This window comes from Leuciscus leuciscus, assembly GCF_965113295.1.
Source record: "Leuciscus leuciscus genome assembly, chromosome: 7".
NCBI lineage: Eukaryota > Metazoa > Chordata > Actinopteri > Cypriniformes > Leuciscidae > Leuciscus > Leuciscus leuciscus.
In genome coordinates, this window is record NC_138731.1 from 3,360,435 (window position 1) to 3,381,560 (window position 21,126).

General features: G+C 38.9%; 2 protein-coding genes across 7 annotated transcripts in view; both read right to left on the reverse strand.

Annotated features, from left to right (window-relative positions):
• Nucleotides 1-10,386, reverse strand: part of LOC309503442 (uncharacterized protein) — a 149,859-nt gene extending 139,473 nt beyond the window's left edge. The window contains exon 1 of the mRNA XM_082176274.1: nucleotides 10,284-10,386. The gene's annotated coding sequence lies outside the window, so the exon portion shown is untranslated. The remainder of the gene's footprint in view (nucleotides 1-10,283) is intronic.
• Nucleotides 1-21,126, reverse strand: part of LOC309503419 (uncharacterized protein) — an 82,953-nt gene that overhangs the window by 41,905 nt on the left and 19,922 nt on the right. For 3 of the 6 annotated variants that reach the window (XR_014207636.1, XR_014207637.1, XR_014207638.1), the window contains exon 3: nucleotides 16,510-17,831. The exons of the other annotated variants lie outside the window; for them this stretch is intronic. The gene's annotated coding sequence lies outside the window, so the exon portion shown is untranslated. Of the gene's footprint in view, nucleotides 1-16,509; nucleotides 17,832-21,126 lie in introns of those variants that run through there. 6 annotated transcript variants of the gene reach the window in all.

Genomic DNA, 21,126 nt, shown 5'->3' on the forward strand with positions numbered 1-21,126 from the left:
ATCGAGGGGATGGGGGGCCTACAAAACCTCTCAGCCCCGGGGCCTAACATTAGGTTAAGGCGGCTCTGGCTGTCAGTCATTGTAATCAAACAACGAAAGACAAAGAAAAAATAAAATAAAATCACACACTGGTCTTGACCTACTAGCTTTTGTAGCATTTTTTTATTTATACATTGAAAAGTGATTATTTATTTATATTTTATAATTGATGACTATTCAATATCTGTAGTATGTTACTTTACAAGTGTTGCTTAATAAAATGTTTATAAGTGAAGAGAAATGATATGGAGGGAAGGATGAGGAGAAACAATGTGCGTATTGTGGGTGTATAGCCGAAACGCCGGGCTCAAGTAGCACGACTGCGGTGTCTAAATTGCTTCGAGAAGTGCTTAAAATGGAAAGAGAATTGCGAGTTGATCGCTCTCACCGCAGCCTAGCACCTAGACGACCAGGAGGGAACCCGCGAGCCATCATTGTTCGCATGCATTATTATCAAGATCGGGAGGAGATTCTGAAGAAAGCGCGACAGCTGGCACCACTAAAGTTCAACGGACAACAGATAGCCATCTTTCCCGACTTCACAGCAAGAGTTGCAAAAGCCAGAGCGGCATTCACAGAAGGGAAAAAACGGATCTACAACCGATCAGATGTCCGTTATGGATTAATTTACCCTGCTAAACTACGGATTACATGTGATCAAAGATTATTAATCGATCCAGACAAAGCCATGGACTTTGTGACAAACACCATCGTTACAAGTGAGTAATAGGCCTGTTTCATGGACTAGAGATGTGCAACCGAGTGGACAAGTGACCTACTGACTAAAGATGTTTAAATGAATGTATAATTATCTCTCGGACTAGACAAGTGATAAACGAGTGAATAACTGACTCATGGACTGGAGTATTACAAATGAGAGAACTGACTTAATCCCTGAAATAAAGCTAAGGACGACTAGTTAAAATAGTGATAGTCTCTGCTTAAACTAACATAGGTGAAATATGTTTCTGCTGGAGCTTAAAGGGATAGTTCACTTTGAAATTAAATTTTGGTATGTTTTAGCTTACCTCAAGGGCATCCAAGATGTAGGTGTCTTTTTTTCCGCAGTAGTTTCAAATTTTTTTTTTTTTAGGTCAAACCGTTCTTGTCTGTCAGTCATATAATGCAGGTCTATGGTCACCGCCTGAAAGAGCATGCACAGAGTCCAAATTAAAACAATTCCCCATCGTCCAAATTAAACAATTCCCCATCGTAAGTACACATTGATGGCCTAAGACACGAAACGAGCGGTTTGTGTGAGAAAACGAACAGTATTTATATCGTTTTTACCTCTTGTACACAGCCACGTCCAAGTGATCTGAGAGCGCGGGCGGGTATAGATATATACAATAGAAGTCGCCTTGGCTACTGCAGTTCATTGGAACGAAACCGTAGCCAATGCGACATCTAGTGTATATATCTATACCCGCCCGCGCTCTCAGATCACTTGGACATGGCTGTGTACAAGAGGTAAAAACGATATAAATACTGTTCGTTTTCTCACACAAACCGCTCGTTTCGTGTCTTAGGCCATCAATGTGTACTTACGATGGGGAATTGTTTAATTTGGACGATGGGGAATTGTTTTAATTTGGACTCTGTGCATGCTCTTTGAGACAGTGACCATAGACCTGCATTATATGACTGACAGACAAGAACGGTTTGACCAAAAAAAAAAAAAATTTAAACTACTGCAGAAAAAAAGACACCTACATCTTGGATGCCCTTGAGGTAAGCTAAAACATACCAAAATTTAATTTCAAAGTGAACTATCCCTTTAATTAAGGGTACCGAAATCTAACCCTACTGTCAGACTAGGCTGGTAACTTAAGGACAGGTACAAAGGCCTAGTAAACTTTTGGTTTTGGTTTAGACTTCTTTGACTGTTAAAGGAAGTTCTACCCTCTTTGTTAAATCCCATGTTCCCCCTGGGAAGTGTTCATGCTTTGTTATCTTTGTGGGGTTCTTTTTTTTTTTGTCATACGAATGCATAGGCACACACATATTCATACGCACTCACACACACACACACACACACACACACCTACCCTCAGTAATTTCATGCCTCCAAGCTTCCCTTTTCTACCCTAAACAAGACAATGGGTTCTCTTAAGACAACAAGTTATAATGTAAATGGTCTACATAGTCCCGTTAAAAGAAAGAACATTTTAAATCAGTTGAGACAACTACAGAGTCAGATAGCATTTCTTCAAGAAACACATTTGTCAGATGCAGAACATGAGAAATTGAAAAGGTCCTGGGCAGACAAAGCTTTTTATTCATCCCATAAATCAGGAAAGAGGAGGGGAGTTTGCATGTTAGTCCATAGAAATCTGAACTTTACATTACTGAAGTTCATAAAGATACAGAAGGCAGATTTATCCTGGTAAATGGAGTTATTGATGGAGTAAATGTTTCATTAATGAACGTCTATGCTCCAAATGAAGATGATCCAAATTGTATAAAAATCGTCTTTGGGGTTATTTTGCAGCCCAGTAAAGAGATCCTCTAGTTGGGGGGAGACTTCAATTGTGTTTTGTCACAGTATATGGATAGGCAGCCGACTCCAAAATCCCCTCTCCCTAAAATGAGTAAGATGTTATCTGGACAACTTAAAGGAGGTGGGTCTAGTTTTTACCTTTTTCTCTATTAGGCATTCATCATATTCACGAATTGATTATTTATTCACCCTGGTTTCAGAATTACATAGAGTAACCGATATTAAAATACGGGTAATAAATACTGGACTATCTAGGTCATAGACCGATATCCAGACAATGGAGATTTAATGCATCTTTGCTAAAATATAATGCATTTATCACAAGATGAATTACAGTTCTACCTGGATACAAATTCTACTCCAGAGATATCACCATTAACATTGTGGGACTGTGCTAAAGCCTATCTAAGAGGGCAGATAATTGCATTTGCAAGTAAAAAAAAAAAAAAAGGGAACGAGAATTTAGACAACAACAATTAGAGAATACCATTACGAAATTAGAACAACAACATAAACAGGCCCCAAACAGTGCATTATTGACTGAATTGATTGCAGTACGTAGAGAACTAAATACATTACTCTCGTGTAAGATAGAAGGCAGGCTGAGGTTTGCTAAGCAAAAATACTATGAATACGACAATAGAGCGAGCAGATTATTAGCATTAACATTAACATTACTCTGTCTAAAACAGGGGTGCCCAATCCTGCTCCTGCCGATCGTCTGGCCTGCACAGTTCATCTCCAACCCTAATCAAACACACCTGAAGCAACCAATTAAGGTCTTCAGGATCACTTGAAAATTAAAGGCAGGTGTGTTTGATTAGGGTTGGAAAAAACAACAATCCACGAACATAGTATCAAAGCTCAAATCTAAGAATTCATCTACTCCCCTCACAAAACCCGATGAGATTTCTGAAATGTTTGCTGACTTTTATAAGTCCCTGTATAAGAATACTGATGCATGCACAAATGATGAAGAATTAAAATGTTTTTAATTTTCAGTTAATTTACAGGGAATTCACAGTTACCACAGTTAACTGATTCTATGAGATCTGAATTAAGCCCTATTCGGACGAGACTAGTTTTCCAAACGACGTTTGAGTTACATTTCTTATCAACCTACGTCTGTGATTTCATGTACCGATTCGGACCGGACTAACATCTCCGTGTTTATTACCGAGGTAGGAGTGTCTGTTTTACATGTGGGCATTGCAGAAGATCACGTGTTCAGAATGCGTGGATTGCGTATGAAATATAAAGTAAAACGTCCTAACGTTAGTGTTTTGTAAACATTTTATAAAAATTGTAGTATAAAAAAAACTAAACCTACATTTATCATCATGATTTTATATAAATGGGTTCTTATAATAACTGGAATAAAAAGTTTTAACTTATATAATTTACACGTTATGTAATTAAGTGCAGAAATGAAAGTAAGTTACCTGAAACTGATATTACAGTAGCCAGTCTTAACAGTTTACGTGATTTGGCTCTTCTTGTTGATTTCATTTTTTTATTTCTTCACAGTGTACCGAACACATCTACATCCATTATCGGTGCGCAAAAAGCAGAAACTTGAATACCGGCGCGATAGCGAGAGATTGTACGGTAGTTCACGTTGATCAAAACACACAAGAAAAGGCGTTTTGGAAAAAAACATTTTCGGCAATCACAGACATTCGCATTCGGGCGGGATTAGATTTAGAGGTCGTGTGAGAAAAAGACAGACATGGCAGATTCGGACAGGATTAAAATCTCACAGTACGTCTGTGAAACAGAAATTTCTCTAACGTCCCCCTGTGAAACTAGTCCCGTCCGAATAGGGCTTTAGATAGACCTATTAGAAGAGGAGATTCTGGAGACAATTTCAAGACTTAAAAATATCAAAAGCACAGGCCCGGATGGTCATTCAAATGAATTCTATAAAATATTCAGACAAGTTATTTCCCCACTTTTACTAAATGCATATCATGCGGCACTAGAGGCAGGTGTCTTGGCCCCCTCATGGAATGATGCAACAATAATCGTTATACATAAGGAAGGAAAGAACCCAACATTATGTCAATCGTATAGGCCCATTTCTTTATTAAATTGAGATCTTCGTATATTGACAACCATCTCATCTCTATAAATCAAATGACTACCAATATTATAAATCCAGACCAAACTGGTTCTATAAAAGTATTATGGTGATAATATACGTAGACTATTAAACATAGTCTCTGGGCCCTATCTTGCACCCAGCGCAATTGACTTTGTACACCGACGCATGCATCATTCCTATTTTGCACCCGCGCAAAGCGCGCTTTTCCCTCCACAGAAGCACGTCGCTAAACTAGGGAATGAACTTGCGCTCCCTGGGCGGTTCAACGCAAAAAAGGAGGCGTGTTCCGGCGCAAACGTTCCTTCATGCTATTTTGATGGTTTAGAAAACAATTGCGCCACTAACCAGGAAAAAATTGTTTAAAGTCAGTGGCGCGTTGCGCATGTTATTCATATGCTATTTTAAGGGCGCATGCTTGGCCATAATCAATGTAGCTTGTGCACAACGCACATACACTTTGATTCTCTCATCTACACAGAAGCAGCAGTTTTCATTTTTGCAAATCATACATTATTACGATAGATAGATAGATAGATAGATAGATAGATAGATAGATAGATAGATAGATAGATAGATAGACAATTTATTATAAAAGCATACATCTAGCTTACACATTTACCCAAATTATCATACGCCTGTTTAACCGAAGTTAATTTGGGTGGGTTTCTCCATTTCAATGTAACTTCTCTCTTTTACGGCCCTGACGAGAGCGTCGGTCTCCTTGGCTGTGAACCGCTCCTGGCGCGCGTCTGGCAAATCCGCCGTTACAATAGCAATCCGCTATGGAAAAAGCGTGTCTGCTCTTAAAGGGAATGTGAGATGACGCTCTGATCGGTTTATTTCACGTTACGCCCAAACCACACCTATGAATAATGAAGCTACTTCAGACCAACCCATTTTAGATTTGCGTCGGGCGCAAGAGTAATTTATCCCGCCGGGAAAATAGCAACAGCGCCTAAGACCCTCCCACAAAGTTACGTGCGCTTTCCGCTTGACACTTGCGTTTCAGATCGTTAAAATAGGGCCCATTTACTCAAAACTTAAAACGGAAGAGATTGCAATTATTTCATTGGATGCATATAAAGCATTTGATCGAGTGTCCTGGCAGTTCCTGTTTCATACCATGAAGAGATTTAAACTCTACCTAACTTTCTTAAATGGATACAAACTCTATACTCTAATCCACAAGCTTCAATTAGAGTTAATTTATATAAACCAGGGGCGTTCAAATTAGAGTGAGGTTGTAGACAGGGCTGTGCACTGTCCCCATTATTACTTGCCATAAGCAAAGAGCCTCTCGCCCAGCTCATAAGAGAAAGTGCTGTCATAAAAGGCATTGTGACAGGAGGTGAGGAGCATAACATTTTGCTATAGACAGATGATGTCCTACTTAACTTATCAAACCCTCAATTGACAATACCCCAAATAAAAAAAACTAATCTCCAAGTTTGGACACTATTCAGGTTATAGAGTAAATATAGACAAAACTGAGGCCCTGAATATTGGATGCCAAATCTCTGAGAGGGTGATAAAACTGACTATCTTTAAGTGGCCCAAAGAGGGCATCAAGTACCTGGGGATCTATATACCCCCCTTATAGCAAGATCTATATGAAGCAAATTACCCTAAATTAATTAAATGCATCTATAAAGATCTGCAACGGTGGTCAGCAACTCCTCTATCTTTTCTAGGTCGAGTGGAAAGCATGCCTGTAGAAATCCAGAACCTTCTACTGCCTTGGAAAAAAAGCTCGGTGGTTAATGGAAATTAAATCAACCATTTATTCTCCAACTTTCAGAGATAAATTGAAATGAGTGGAGCATATCCACCCAAGAAGAGGAAACGGATTTCTTCAAAAGGTGGGCTGATATTCCAGACATTTTGGCATGACTAGCTCTGTACCATGTTGGCAGTAGAGATGGGACGGTATGAAAATGACCAAAATTATCAAAGTTTTCGGTATTATCGCGGTATTTTTAAAAGTGTGTTCAATATGTTCAGAAAGCACTGACAGCCTGTCAGTGACAGGCCTACACAAGCTGAAATAGTTTCAAAAAGTGTAACAGTGTTTAATATATTACAAAAATATAGGCAATATGCTTGTAAAAACTTTTTTTTTTTTGACAGAAAGTCATCGAGCCAGAAAAGTTTTATGAAGCTTTGAAAACCAACATGGAGGCAAGAATGGTGACAGAGGAAGAAGAGTCCTCGTTTCAAAAGGTGGACATTCTTAACAAAATAACTTGGCCCTCTCCTTTACCTCAAATGTATGGGGAACATGGACTAAGGGAGGTTTGCGATCTTTTTAGTATTGGCTTTACTGGCAAGAAGGCAAGCTTTAGGGATTTCAAAAGTGACCCCAGTCAACCCATGACTACACCACTTCTAACACTCATACATGCTGTTGAAACAGTTGCTGTAAGCAGTGCAGAATGTGAGAGAGGATTTTCTGAAATGAATGTAGTTGTTACACCTTTACGTTCCCTGCTTGAGAATTGAAAATGTGTCCTCTCTAATGTTTGTTAACATTGTCGGCTCACCATTAGCATCCTGGGACCCCACTAAATTTGTTAGAAAGTGGGTAGCAAAGAGGAGATCTGCAGAGCACCTGGTGTGTAAGAAAAGGCAGACTAATACTGAGGTGTTTGCATACCAGCCATTATGGGAAGTAATGAAGTTATAGATGAGTTATGAGTTATAGATGTGTGTACTCTGTACTGTGTACTGTTTTTAAGAATGTGTATGAAATGTAAAATCAAAATTAAATTACAAAGGTAAAACAAATATACAAATAAATTCAAATGTTGATTGTAAAACTAACTAGTGTTATCATCATTTTTATATCTTAATAATAGGCAGTTTGTAATGAGGCAACCACTGGAGCCAGAAATCAAAACTACATACTTGGTTGCCAAGCTGGCAGCTTTGAAGAGTTTATGTTGAGTCCTGGTTAGACTATATGTGTGTGTGTGTGTGTGTGTGTGTGTGTGTGTGTGTGTGTGTGTGTGTGTGTGTGTGTGTGTGTGTGTGTGTGTGTGTGTGTGTGTGTGTGTGTGTGTGTGTGTGTGTGTGTGTGTGTGTTGTAGTAGTAAAGAGAGAGAATGGGAGAAGGAAGTTTGTGTGAGGTGGACCTGGTCACCACAGACCCAAATCTTCTCAGCTGTTGCTACTGTCATATGCTGCACTGTCTCTTCATGAGGCACATTATGTTTGGCACATTGCATGGGTCACTATATCATAACAAGGTAATACAATGTGTAATCAAGTGATGACTGATTAACAGTAATGTAAATGCTAAATGTCCTAATACCTGTTGATGCTACAACAATGCAAAGTATATGCTCTTAACAAACTTTTTTGCATTATTTTTCTGTTATCTCTGTAAAGCTGCTCTGAATCTGTATTGTAAAAAGCACTTTATAAATAAATGTGACTTGACTAGAACTCAGCATAGCGCTTTTTAAACCCTTGCAAATGAGGGGAGTAACATTACTCAATCCTGGATCTACACAGTACTTTAAAGCATTGTGGAGGCTGGGGACTCTAAAAAGGGGACCCTAATAAGGGGAGCGCCTCCAGCTCTAGGGCTGATCTAACAGGGAGGCCTCGTGAGAGTCCTCCGACCTTCCGACTAGTTTTAGGGAGCTTAGTATTCATTGAGAGCGAACCTCAGGTCGTACTTTAAAGCATTTTAATTATATATATGTGTCAGCATTGAAATGCATAGCCTATATCTTCCACAAGAATCAGTAGAAGAAAATAAAAATTATATATATATATATAAAAAAATATAATGTTAAGGTTAATGTTAATGCTAAAAAAGTATTGACAAAAAAATGAATTATCCTGCATGTCACCTGTCGTTGTAGTTCAGTGTGTTTGTCTTTTCTGGTGTTCTATAATAAACATTTTCTGATTACAACATTATTATCTTTGTCTACAAAGAAATAAAATAATGCCTAAATAATGCAAACAAATAACTGGACCACACTTATAAATGATACAAATGCATTTGTCATGGATAAATAAAATGGAATAGCCTCCGCACGGACAATAATGAAATTATTTTAATTAAACCATATTGTTTGGGAAAATAATACAAGAAAAAAAATGCTAATTATTATTAATAATGAATCAATGTTTATTGTTTTTGAAAAAGAAACATAAAATTAGTAGTACTGTTTCAAATAACATAATTCCTGCTTGAGTTGTCACAAATTAATCACCGGAATCGGGAAAGTCAAAAGCTGTGTTGAGCCTCTGGGTAATTTCTTGGGGTAATTTTTATACAAGTGAAACTGCCTAAAGAATGAGAAATACTGTAGAAAAATTTGGATTGTGGGCTTGTTGTCATTTGCTAACTGCAACAATCTCATGTCAAATGAAATGGCTGACTTGTTTAGGACTTGGATGTCAATACATCAAAATAATAATAATGGCCACCTTTCATAAAATGTTAACATTATCATTATATTACTGTTTTGGGGTTCAATCTTTGGTTTAGTGAAAGGTACTTGATGAGGCTGTGGTGATAGTTAAAGGGATACTTCATTCAAAATTAATGTTCTCTCATCATTTACTCACTTACGATCCTAGATATATGATTTCATTTCTCCTGAATAACACACAGATTTATAATCCATATAAATAATCTATCTAGTCCATATAATGCAAGTGTACAGGTCCTCTAAAGTCCATTAGGAAACACTATTTCCATTTGTCTGGTCATGTGATCTCAACAAACATGTCTGTCCACATGAGAAGACCCGCTCCATGTCAAATAAAACCGCTTTAATTCAGGACACTCATATGACATTCCTCATAGATATCATTAATTTCTGTAGATCATTTTAATAAGGACTGAATGAAACTAACCTGTTTGTTCCACAGTATCTTCATGTTTCACACTGAACACTTCTTCAATCTTTATGTCTTCACTCTCCTGTTTAATCAACGCCATCTTTATAATAGTGACACGATCTCAGGTGTTTCTCCAGGAGTTTTCCTGTGTGTTTGGACAAAGTCATGTTTAAGATGAGAATAATTAACAGAAAGAAAAATAAACCCACAGTAAATCTCTGAGTGTGTCTCAATCAGCTCTAGTTCAGTAGTTCAGCGCACTGGTGAGGGAGTCAGTCAGACTGAGAGTTAATGGACTTAAACTGACTAGACAAAAATCACTCAAAACAAGCACTACAATATAATAAAATAACAAATTATACAGACACTTCGTATTTAATGATTTGTAGATTTAACAGATTACGTTGCCATGAAACCATTTGCGATTTGTTCATGAAAGTTGTCATTATTAATCATAATTTTTGTATTAATATCATAAACACGGTTTTGACCGACAGGATTCGTCAGCGCGCGGTGATTCAAGCGCTTTGAATCAGTGAATCATTTGGCAAAGCATTAGATTCAATTGACTCGTAGTTTCGAAAAGCTCCGTTTCTCCATCACCACTTTCCCAAACCCGAATTCGTGTTTAAAATAAACTGACACACGATATAGTGCGCGAAATGAGACGCACCTTTTCTGTTACTCACATTCGTATATGCTTTACTCACACAAAAAAAACGCTATATTGTTACATTAAGCATATTACAAAGATATGTTCAATAATACATGGTCACATACCTCTTGTAAAAACGATCAAATCGACGTGTATCGATTTAAACTCTTTAAATACGTAAAACCACAAACCTTTCTTTAATCGAAACATAACAGTTGCAGGAGCACGGCGCAGCTTTATGATGTCATATCGCCAGACCAAAATAAAAGTCATGTTCATTCTGCTGTCCAATATCCAGAGTCCATAGAAATATATATAATAGATGTCATGGGAATTCATGGTGAAATATATGTTAATACATGTTGTCCAATTATGTGATGAAAAAGATTAAGAATTACTAATTGTTAAAAAGACTGAATGAGTTATTAAAGCACAATTCACATGTGTCAGCATTGAAATGCATAGCCTATATCTTCCACAAGAATCAGTAGAAGAAAATAAAAATTATATATATATAAAAAAAAATATAATGTTAAGGTTAATGTTAATGCTAAAAAAGTATTGACAAAAAAATGAATTATCCTGCATGTCACCTGTCGTTGTACAGTGTGTTTGTCTTTTCTGGTGTTCTATAATAAACATTTTCTGATTACAACATTATTATCTTTGTCTGTGACAGATATCCATCCTGTTAAGCATTTACAATGATTTCATAAAGTCAGCAATAAAATGTTCAATGTCAATGAAAATGTATTGAAGTGTCAATACTTTTTAAAAAAAGAAAGAAGTGTTTCTTTAAAAACAGTAAGTAGAATTCATACATTTTGAGTGGTCTTTTTCCTGAATAAAGGTTTACCGGTAATTTGATTGATAAACATTGTTTATTGTATAATAATAAAATGTTAGTTTATGATAAAGTTTATTATACTTCGTTTTGTCTTTTGTTTAGACATAATCTCACATATTAGTTGTGCTACATACTCTTTTGCTTATTTTTTATTACGTCATCATCAACTGTTAAAGTTCAACTCCAATACTCAAGAACACATATATATTTATTTCGGCGGGGTGATATGATAAGTTGTCAACTATGACAACTTTTGTAACTATATTTGTAATGTATATTTTATTTATAAAGTGCAGTGGTATTTTATATTTGATTATACTTTTTGTACCTGAGTACCTGAAAATCATAAAACACTTATTTCAATCTTATCTTTGTTCAATTGTATCTATTTGCAATTGCTTATTTTTTATTTGTTCTTTTTTAATTACTGAGGGATCAGCTTCTTAGCAAAACCAGCTTTACTGACCCTCGTTTGTAAAGCAGTCTGTGAAATGATTTGCGCAAACATGAAAGCATTGACGTTGATCGTGGGGGAATCCCCGCGTCAATGCTTTGGGCATATTCCCTTCAAAAACAAACTCAGCCACTGCATCTTCAGCGGTTCGGATTTAGGAACATCAAAATGACTGCTGTGTTCCTTATTACACCCAAGAACAGAACACCACAATCGCTTCGACGCCATTCTGCTCCAGCATATCAACAATGCACTATGATGACAGACAGCTGGCTCACGAGCGAGGGCGGGTCTGTGTTGAAACGCTGCTGTCAATCAACAGTCGTGGGAGGGGCGTCGATTTTGTGACGTCACAAAATCGAACGGCTTGATTTGAGACAGGGGAAAAACATATAAGGAGATAAAAAAAAAAAAACACTGGATGGATTTTTATCATTTTATGATGGTTGTGTACAGGCACTGCCAACACACATTTCAGTACAATCAACTTGTAAAAGTGCATGTACCATTATATGACCCCTGTAAAAGCTGTGATTTAGTCGTTTAAAATGCATCCTCAATTATCTTGTATCTATATTTCACATACAGTGTCTGTGAGAAAGAGGATTTTGTATAAGGAGGTATATGGTATAAACACAAGCCTTGACTAGAATGGCCACAATCAGCTCCGGTGGCCGTAATGCGCTGCAGAAAGCCCTCCTTGATTCCCCTGTCTCTCCCTCTGGTCTGTTCGGTTCTGCAGTGAACAGCTTCGCTGAGCTTTTCACAGCGGCCCAGAAGTCGTCACAGGTGAAGCGCCACTTCCTGCCAAAGTGGGCCAGTTCTTCTGCTGCTTCTAGTCCCCCTGTGTCGTCGTCGACTCAGAAGAGCACCAACTTCCACTCTTGCCCTGCGCCAGCCCAAGGCAGAACACAAGGTGAAGCAGTGCTTCCATCCAGCTAAGCACTTCCTGTTTCCCTGGTGCCAGGGGCTCCTCTCTGAGTTAGTCCTGGACCCCAAGGATCCCTGATGTTTCGGGCTCAAAGAGGCGGCGGCCAAGTCCCGTATCCACTTAAAGGTTTTTGGATGACGTTAATCAAATGACTTTTGCCGAGATGGCTTTACAATTTTCTGCTGCTTAACTCAGAACATTAAAAGGATCTTTTCGCTTGGCTCCGGACACTTATAAATGGTGCGAACAACTTGGGAGTTCTATGCCGACCTCGCTACATACACCGTCCGCGGAAGAAACTTCGGATTTATCACTGCTCGTCTTCAAATAATATCCCGGTTGTCTGTACCAACACCCGTGCTTCTGGTAAAACACAGCAGGAAAATCGACTTATCAACTTTGGAAATCTAAGATCATTGCGTTTTGATCCCGATCCCGAAATCTTCAGACTTGCGATGTGCGCTTTTGATCTTTAACTGATAAAGCATCAGTGTTGAATGACATAATCATGGACACAAACCTGGACATGCTACTTTTGATGGAAACCTGGCAGGTGCCTAATGACCTTTTCAACTTGAACCTTTTAACACCACCTGGGTACATCTATTTATCTCAACCGCGTCTTCATCGTAGAGGTGGAGGGCTGGCTGTAGTTTGCCGTGAGACTATTAAAATATCCAAGATCGAGTTTCATGATGTTTCAGCATTTGAATACCTGGCGCTGAAAATGACTGGCCAAATGTCACTGGCTGTAATCTTAATTTACTGACCTCCAAAATTTCCCTCTGACTTTTTCTCTGAGATTAGTGAGTTACTCTTGTCTGTGGTAGTCATTCATCTGTTATTTTGCTTGGTGATTTTAAATGTACATGAAAACACTGCACAATGCAAAGAATTGATGTCTGTGCTGGACTGTTTCAACTTAACATGTATCTTTTGCTACTCACTCCAGGGGTCATATACTGGATCTCATATGTACATCTGGCTTATATAATATTCTTGTTAGTGGCTCTGGTTTTGCTTTCTCAGATCACAAACTCAAACTTCAGTTTTAGTTTTCCAATATCTATATCACCACTGAAGAAAATGTTCACCTATCGTAAGATCAATTCTGTGAATCCATCTTCTTTCTCTGTTTCAGTAAGGGCTTCGACCTTGTCAGAAAGCTTACTATCTAACTGTCCGTCAGAAATCTGCTGGATTTACAATAATGATTTTTCTCAAATACTTGAGAGGCATGTGTAACCCAGGTTACCAGTGGACAGAGACAAAATGCACTTCAAATTAAAAAACAGAGTTAAAGTATGAAAGCTGCTTTCAGATCAAATATAAGACTGCAAACAAATTAATTAATTATATAGAAATGGAGAAATATAAAATATTGAATAGCCAATAGCGTTATCTCCCTTTACATAAGCCTCCAATGAGATCGCATTTTGAATGACGTCATGGAAAATTCTGCTATCGCGGCACTTTTAGAGAGCAGAGCATTCTAGAACTTTCTTTTCTCCGTGAACCTCTGACGCGAGCAGATGCTTGTTTTGCTCCGGGAGATTTGAAGCTCCGAATTGAGTCGAGAACTGATGATTCAGAGAGAAGCAGTTTATGCTCGAGAAAGACATTTTGAGAACGTGTATCATCTGGAACTTCCCTGGTTCTTCCGATGTACATGTAAACGAGTTCCTGAACTTGCTCGTCTTTGAACGGTTGGATTAGAATCACACATCAATTTATTCTGTTCTATCCAGGGCAGAATAGGACGACTGATTTAAGTGCCTCACGAACTTTTGGACTGAGTTTACGAACTGATCTGTTCATTGAGAAACATCAGACTTTTGGACTTTCTGAGTATTTACGTTCAGAGTGAACGAAATTTTGTTTTGTTTTGTTTGTTTCATTTTCTATTGTTTTCCTTACGCCTGTGTGAGGTTATATGGGTACATGTTCAACTAATTGATTAATCATTACAATCTAACAACAAGGTAAAAAAAGAAAAGAAAAGAACATATTCAGTAAATTCAAACTTGTTCTTACCTCATCCTTTTGTTTGAGTATTCATTGCTGTTGCACCATCTCTCTCCCCGGACGAACCTAATCTTTTGAGCCCACTGGTCCGTTAGTAAAGTTGACACAAATTTATCACGTGTAACAGGTTACACATGCTCCTGTTAAAACTAGACTGGTTCCATCTACTCGTGCCTCACCCTGGTTTACTCCTGAACTATGAATGATGAAAACTGAGGGTCGCCGCTTAGAAAGACTATACAGGAAAACTGGACTCATTGTGCACTCTCTGGCTTTTAAAGAACATTTGCTCAACTACCGTACAGCCCTCAACGATGCAAGATCTTGAATCCAAGATCACTGAATCCATCACCAAAGACACTCCTCATACAAGTGACTCAAATGTTAATTTGATGTTATCTGATTCAGCTCACTCAACAAACTCTCTCTCTGCTTTTACTCTTTCTATTCCTGCTGCTTTAAGTGATCTAATTGTGAAGTCTAATTCCACATCCTGCCGGCTTGATCCTACACCTACTGTTTGGCTTAAGATGTGTGTCCTCGAGGTTGCACCCTTCATAACACATGATAAACTGTAGTTTGGCTTCCGCCATTGTCCCAGCAGAATTAAAAATGGCTGCGGTGACCCTGATTTTTAAGAAAACAGGCCTTTACCATCTAAACATGGACAATTACAGGCCAATATCTAATTTAACATTCTTAAGCAAAATCCTTGAAAAGGTTGTGGCTTCGAAATTGCGATCATATCTACATGTTAATGGTCTTTTTGAACCTTTTCAGGATTTTGCCCATCTCATAGCACTGAAACTGCTCTTCTTCGGGTGGTTAACAACATTCTTTTGTCCATGGATTCAGGGTTAATAAACATTGTGATGCTTCTCAATCTAAGCTCTGCATTTGACACAGTCTCCCATGAAATACTGACCTCGCGGCTTTCTGATATCGGCACCACTTGTTCAGCTCTTTCCTGGCTCATATCTTACATCAGCGACAGAAAGTACTATATCACCATACAAGGCTATAGTTCTACCACTGCTCCGCTTACACAGGGTGTTCCTCAAGGTTCAGTTCTTGGCCCACTATTGTTTATCATCTATATATATCCACTTGGTGACATCATATGCAGCATGGACTTCAATTTCATTGCTATGCTGATGACATCTTACCACCAGCTCCGATAGGCCATCCCTGCCTGACTCACTCACTGCATGCAAAAGGGACATCAAGCATTGTATGTCCCTGAATTTCCTCAAATTAAATAATAAAAAACTGAGATATTGGTGATTGGCTCTGCTGCCTCAGTCAAAAGGATGGACCTATCCTTTGATATTGATGGAGTTCATGTTAAGCCTTCGTCATCTATTCGTAACCTTGGTGTCTTAATCGACTCAACTCTATCTTTTGGCTCTCATATTTCTTCTCTTGTTAAAAACTTTTTTTTTTATCTTCGTGATAATGCACGTCTTCGATCTTCTCTCTCTAGCTGATGCTGAAACCTTAATTCATGCATTAATAACATCACGTCTGGATTATTGCAATGCTCTATTTCTTGGTCTGCCAAAAAAACTTATTGCAAGATTACAGTATGTTCAAAACTCAGCAGCAAGAGTTCTCTCCTCCACCAGGCGTTCTGCTCACATTACTCCTCCGCTATATGACCTTCACTGGCTACCTGTGGCATCACATTCACTTTAAGGTACTACTTCTAACGTTTAAGGTATTAAATGGTCTTGCACCTCCATATCTGTCTGATCTACTGAACGCTTACCGCCCTGCCGGGACCCTTAGATCAGCTGAACTTGGTTTATTGCCCATCCCTCGTTTCCGGTTGGCTACTGTAGGTGGAAGGTCATTTAGTGTTAATGTTCCTAAATTATGGAATTCACTACCCCTTACACTTCATAATATCTCATCTGTGGCTACATTCAAGACTCAGCTAAAAACGTATGTATTTCCAATATTTTGGATAATGTGACTATGTGTCCTTATGTGATTGTAATGTGTGTGTGAGTGTGTAAATGTATTGTAATGTACAAATGTAAAGCGACCTTGAGCTACGGAAAGGCGCTATATAAATAAAACTTCTTCTCAAGATTTGAGCAAACATTGCGTTTATTAACTCTTTGCTCTCTGGACGCAGTTTGCAATGGGTAAATACTCTCTGGAAGTAGTCCCCATCACGCAATTAGCGGTGAGTCAGGATCAGTGGTGAGGCACTTGCAGCTCTAACAAACTTCCAGATGTCACCAGATGAGCCCCAACAGTGGCCATATTCAAGTCCAGATTGAAAACATTAATTACCAATTCATTCTCTCACTTAAATGAAGCAAATAATGCAATGTAATGTTCTTATTTCATTCAGTTTTTGTAATTTTATGTATAATCATTCAGTTACATTGTGGCATTTCACAGCAAGACAACATTTTCAACATCCGCTTCTCTCCTGTGCAAGTACTTGTGTGAGCCTTAAGATTTCCTTTTCGTGAAAAACTCTTGCCACACAGTTTACAAATGAAAGGCTTCTCTCCAGTGTGAAGTCTCATGTGAGTGTTGAGGCTACTTTTACGACTGAAACTCTTTCCACAGAGATGACATAACTGTTCTCTCCTGAGTGAATCCTCATGTGGCAATTAAGAGTTACTTTACGTGTGAAACTCTTTCCACACTGATCACGTGAACTTTAATTTTTTTCCAATAAGCGGTTTCTCTCCAGTGTGAATGATAATATGATTTCTAAGATTTACAACTGTTGTACAGCTTTTCTCCAGTGTGAACTCTCATGTGGGAATTAAGGGTGTTTTTATATGTAAAACTCTGTCCACAATGAGAGCAAGTATAAGGCTTTTCTCCAGTGTGAATTTTCATGTGGGAATTAATGTTTTGTTTATGAGTGAAACTCTTTCCACACTGTTGGCATGTGAAAGGCCTTTCTCCAGTGTGAAGTCTCATGTGGGCTTTAAGGTTTTGTTTCTGAATGAAACTCTTTCCACACTGTTGACAGGTGAAACGGCTGTCTCCAGTGTGAATTCTGATGTGGACATTAAGGTTTTGTTTTTGAGTGAAACTCTTTCCACACTGTTGACAGGTGAAACGGCTATCTCCAGTGTGAATTGTCATGTGGACTTTAAGGCTTTGTATTTGAGTAAAACTCTTTCCACACTGTAGGCATGTGAAAGGCTTCTCTCCAGTATGAACTCTCATGTGGACTTCCAGGTTTCGTTTTTCACTGTATTTTTTTCCACATTGATGGCAAGTGAAATAACTGTTCGGTTTGGTCTTTTGAGCTCTTTTTCGTGAGCGAGTCTTTTCCATCTTTGTGGATTTCTCTCCAGTCATGAAATCACGATGTTTCTCATACTGATCTTTCTCTTCCATTCCATTCGGTTCTTGACTCTCCTCTTTCAGTGGCATCAAGTCTAAAGCGAAAAAAGACAAATACAAGTTGAAACCAGTTTAATGGCACAAAACAGCAGACATAAAAACCAACTAAAGGCATCAAAGCCTACTGAAATAAGTCTACTGAAAGAGCTGTCTGCAATCTTTCAGGACTTTCAAGCTATTTTTCAAATTTTTGGTTTTCAAGGACACCATAAAATACATATTACTATACTATACATCAAAAAGGGAAAAAAGTCGGCACACCATGGCTCCAAAAATGTGAAATTTTTTATAATAGACTCACACACAGGTGGTAACGTTTCGTGCTCAAACACTCCAGATTCAACTCATTAGTAGAGACTTCTGAAGTGGGTGTACTATATCGACGAGGACTGGAAATGTAAATGTGTTTACGATAATGCACAAACATTGTGGCAGCAAACTCTCCCGGATGGGTGCAATGGGACTCAGTAGCCAGTTTTGCGCATCCACTGCAGCTGGTGGTTAATGACAGTTTTAATGTGTTTGTTCACCGTGTTATCATTACAGCTGGGCGGCTTGTCAGGCACTTCAACCACAGTGCCTCTACATACAAGGTACTGGAGGCAAAACAAGAACAAATGAAACACCAGCTCATTCAATCGTGCAAAACAAGATGAAACTCAAGCCTCGTGCACACCGGACGATCATCACGCTTAGTCTGGCAGCGCCGCCACTAACTTAGCTTAGCATAATGAATCCTTTGTTGCCAGCTAGCATGTAAAAAAAAAAAAACGAATTACTTCTTGTGGCCTGCGTATTCACGACGAGTACAAATAGCAATGCAGATTAAGACTAGGCGATTTCCTAGGCAGACATTGACTTGGGACTATATCGGGGTGAAGCACAGGCGAAGCACAGGCGAAGCACTGCTACTTGGGCGCAGAGATATCACGCAACACCTGAAATCCCCCAACTTCCGTCAACATACCGGCATGACCTGCACAGAGTATCTTCGCTTTTGGATTGTGTTGAGTTTGAGAAGTTACAGCTACGGTTACAGTTATAGCTCTCTGCGCCCAAGTAGCAGTGCCTGCCTGTGCCTCATCCCAATATAGTCCCAAGTCAATATCTGCCTAGGAAATCGCTTGGACTTAGGCTCAATCCCAATTCTCTGTCTTACCCCTACCCCTTCCCCTTCGTCTTACCCCTAGCCCTTGTCCCTCGAAACCGAGTGGTAAGCGCTAGGGGTGAAAACATACCCCTATGAAATGAGACAACACTTGGTTACGGTTACGTCATCATACATCGTCACTAGCTGGCTGCTACGTCACCAGAGGCGACAAGTGTTGATCACAAACTTCCAAGATGCCGTCTGCAAGTGTGTGTATGTCGATTGCGTGTGTTTTAGAGATATTTTTGCGATTGTCTGCAACAAATCGCAGAAATCAAGGGAGAAGAAGAGGAATACGACACCTACGAACGCTGGTGGATCAGCTTATGGTATGGATTGGTTGCAAACAACGTTATGTTGTATTTAACGTTAACCGAACTAACCAACTAGGTTTCCTGCAGCACTTTGGAACTAAGGCGGCCGCCTAAGCAACACACGCCTGTCGCCTTAACTACGTCGTCAAAAAAATGTATGAGCGATATCCGCCGTGTTACTCTGTCCTGTTTTCTCCCTTTCAATCTTTAAATATGTGATAAGCCTTCAAATCGTGTGATGCGTCTGAACAGCGGCATCTGGTGGTTGAATGTCATCATTCTACAACATCATTTATCCAAAAAAAAAAAAAAAAAAAAACGGCATTAGGATTGCCGCCAATCAACCTGTCGCATCGAGGTAAGATAATTATTCTAAATTATCTAAATTCTATAAATACTAGAACAACCTAAATTCTATAAATACTAGAACAACCTATCAACTGTTCGCTTGAAGTATCTGAAATAATTTTGCGTAATGTATTCTTGTCAAGGCTAGTTGCGTTTACAAAGTGGTTGTCTTATAGCTATAAGTTTGACGATTGCACGTGATTTACTCCTGCATTGTACACAGCAAAATGGACCGAAAAACCCAGCTTAAAATTGTGGGCTTCTTCTTACAACAAAGCAGGCCTACCTCACTATCTGCACCGCCTCCCCCACCCCCACCCCCGCCACCGCCACCGCCACCGCCAGATCCCCCGCAATCCTCTAAACACAGAGGTAGTTGGTGGAACCCGGAGTGGGCTATGGACCCAAAATATGCAGGGTGGCTTTACCACACAGAACACGGTGAGTAGAGTATTATTTATTTTAAATTAAATGTTGAAATATAAAGACTAAGTTATATGAAATGAGTTATTGCATTATTCCTAGGGATGTTTTGCATATTGTGCAGGATGCACCGTCAAAGGGCATCACGTGGCCCCTCTCAAAGGCCTTTCATAGAGGTTTCACTGCACTAACTACAGGCGTGATGCCTTGGACTCACACTTGAGCTCAACCAATCACGTTCATTGTGTGGGCATTGCAGCCCAATCAAGCCGAAGTAAGTGTTTCTGAGTTGTTCAGGAATAACAAACTAGTGTGATTTAATTATTAAATTTAAACTAACAGTAACAGCTTATTGAATGTTTGTTTATTAGGTCTTCCCATCAGTGAGGCATTTCAGCCCATTTTGAATGTGGAGCATGAGGCCATAATTGGCGGCTTTAAATGTCTTTACTGGCTGGTAAAGCATGAAATCGCGCACCATACAAATTACCCGGCATTGCTGGATCTGGCAGACCTCCTAGGCTGCCAATATTTTGCCAAATTGAAGGTAAGAATTTTATTTCATTACAGTGTACATTTGCTGTCACGGACTTGTAATAAAATGAACTATAATTTAAGAATATATTTTCCTAGATTGATCAAAGGACCAACTACAGGTCCCACAGGATTGTGGATGAAATGCTACAGATTCTGGGAGAAGTGGTTGAGGAGCCCATTTTAGAAGCCATTAGAACATCAAAGGCTATTGGCTTGGAAATTGATGAGTCCACAGACATCTCTGTGACAAAACAATTAGATATACATGTCAGGTACAGTAGCGGTCACCTTCTTATTAATTTTTAAATGAGTCATGATGACATCCTGTAAGTGTAACAAAACCAGGATTAGACTATTTTTTTCGTAAATATTCCAGGTATACAGACAAGGAAGGACAGCTGTTCTGTCAATTCCTGGATCTTGTATCCATTCCAGATGGCACGGCCAGAACTATTGCAGAAGCTGTGAAGCAGGTCATAATAAAAAAAGAAATTCCTCAGGACCGCATCTTTGGCCTTGGCACAGATGGAGCAGCAGTGATGACCGGTAAAGTGAATG